This window comes from Montipora capricornis, chromosome 1 (assembly GCF_036669925.1).
Source record: "Montipora capricornis isolate CH-2021 chromosome 1, ASM3666992v2, whole genome shotgun sequence".
Lineage (NCBI taxonomy): Eukaryota > Metazoa > Cnidaria > Anthozoa > Scleractinia > Acroporidae > Montipora > Montipora capricornis.
Genome location: NC_090883.1, coordinates 6,914,969 through 6,917,468, shown reverse-complemented (window position 1 = coordinate 6,917,468; position 2,500 = coordinate 6,914,969). Strand labels below are relative to the sequence as shown.

Sequence of the window (2,500 nt, the reverse complement as noted above, 5' to 3'; positions counted from 1 at the left end):
TCAAAAACGTGTATTTATCTCTTTTTCACACACTTTTCTCCCCTCTTAGGGGATGGGAGGGGGTGATGACGACATCATTACTCTGTTTATTTTTACATTGCGGTTTATTATGGTAGCAGACTCGAAAATGACAAGGCAAACAAAGACAAGCAAACAAAGACCTCTATACTTTCCGGGAAAACAAAGCAGGAAATTAGAATTAAGAAGGGGAGTTATAATTAAACTTTGAGGATTAAACGCTGCTTTTTTCAAAAACGTGTATTTATCTCTTTTTCACACACTTTTCTCCCCTCTTAGGGGATGGGAGGGGGTGATGATGACATCATTACTCTGTTTATTTTTACATTGCGGTTCATTATGGTAGCAGACTCGAAAATGGAAATGAAACAAGCTGACAGCTGTCCTTCATGGATTGTGTGAGAACATTCGTGTGGATCGTGTAAGACGAAAATTTGCGAACAAATCTAACCCTTTTAATTTCAAGTGAAATCAAGTGAAGCTATAATCCTCGCAGGTATTCTCGCCTTTTAATTTCAAGATGTAGTACGAGACAATCGCGAAACTCGATCTCCTATCCCCAGTCCTTGCCCTACCGCATTCCTTAAAGAAGCTGCAGAAGGAAGTAAAGGGACTTTCCCTCTGCGCGGACCAATAGTCGTCCACCACGACAGCACAAAGAGAAGTCTGACTATTTAAGTTGAAGGTTGATCCTGAGCACCATTTTAGTGACAAAACTGTATTGAGCTGATTGAAGAAAAGTCACTGATTTCCTTTCAATACCAAGGCGTTTGATACTGAGAGAACAGAGGTATGTATCTCAAACAACGATCTCTTTGTCGGTCATATATTTAAGAGGGGTCAATGCTTAAAAGACTAGATGCTTCTGTGAAGCATACACTGGCTTGCCTGTGGTACGTGCTACAGAAAATCAGAAGGCACTGAATTGTGTGGTATTGAAATACAGCATTCCAGTCTCTGAAGAATAACAAATAAAAGAGAAGCGAGAAACATTGGCTTCTGGGCTGACATGTTGATAATTTTCAAGTTCCCTCACAACTTTTTTTCACCACAAGTGTGCCCTATGAGCATCCGAAAACTTTGTAATACTTAACTTCACTGAAGTCAAGCCCTGTTTCGCGGGGTTAGTGTTGGGATGGGAGACCGAAACAATAAACCCCTCAGAGAAAACAGAAACATCTGACCGAAAATACTATTAACGCTAACAAATGCGAACTCAGCAAGGTACAGATTCTGTTAGCTTGCTTTATGCAAAACAAATATTGATGAAAAAGCAAATAAATATTGATACACAGTTTTCAGAAAGAGCAGAAGGAAGTTTCCCGGACGGTCGATCGAGAATAAAATATTTACGACATGAAAACAACATTAATTTTGAACCGTGAATATAGAATATAAAAAGTTACGATCAGCGACAAACATTTTGGGAGATTTTTGCTACGTTCAAGTAAATTGCAAAATCGAAAGTGACATGGCCGGAATTCAGCGGGCGCCGTGATTAAGTTACCGCGGCATGTTTACTCGCCAAACAGTGAAGCATCTGTGTCAAATGATGGCAAGATACCGGGTTTTTGTAAGTTTCTTTTTCTGTCAAGTGTTATAAAGTTTGACAATGAAATGACAGAAATGAGCGAAGTCAAAACAAAGATCACAATCGCCCAACTCTTGTTTATGCAAAGTCAAAATTTACTCTCCAAGACGCGTACGACGTTATTTATCACCAGGTAATTCCATCATTTTGGAAATAGCAGCTACTTTATTATTCATCTGCGTCACAAGTTTTCACTGATTTTGGGGCTCATTTTGTTGAAACTCAAGCACGCTTCCAACAGGCCTGTGAACCCTTCCTGCTTACAGAGCAATACTAAAAAACTTCTCCCATATCACATTGGAACCTTAAGCTCAAAAATTCAATACACAACATGATATTATAATTCACAAAGGCAGAAAATACCACAGAATCTTTTCCAGCGAAAATTTTATTGAAACAAACAACATATTTGCTCTTAGAGGCGAAAACCTCTTCCTATTTCATTGCGTGCGTGAAGACAAGAAACTCAATTGTGTCAAATTACCATGTACTTCAGGTAAATACTGCTCACTTTGATTTCGTCTCGACGGGCGATAGATTGTTGTCGAAGTCCAGTACTCGTCGCTTTTGAGATTTATGCCTAGTTTATCCAACTGACTTTCCATTATTGAGCTCCATAAGGGTATATTTTGTTTAAGGATCCACTAAAACGCCATTCGCGTTGCATGACTTTCGACGCCATTGCAGGCTAAGTTAATGATTCTACTGTGTCCATCAGAGAAATCTACGCAGTTCCACTACCCTCTCGATCCTAAGAAAATACGCGCAGAAGGCTCTATACACAAAGACACCACTTACCAGGGGAGTGACAGGCAAGACTTTCACCGACACGGAAAAAAACAAACAAAAAAAAAAAACAAAAAAAAAACAAAAAAGAAAACAAACAAACTA

The 2,500-nt window shown here is 39.1% G+C and overlaps 1 protein-coding gene across 1 annotated transcript in view; it reads left to right on the top strand.

The window, feature by feature from the left end:
* The first annotated feature begins 702 nt into the window (after nucleotides 1-702).
* LOC138046228 (uncharacterized) overlaps nucleotides 703-2,500 on the top strand; it is a 30,395-nt gene continuing 28,597 nt past the window's right edge. The window contains exon 1 of the mRNA XM_068892969.1: nucleotides 703-808. The gene's annotated coding sequence lies outside the window, so the exon portion shown is untranslated. The remainder of the gene's footprint in view (nucleotides 809-2,500) is intronic.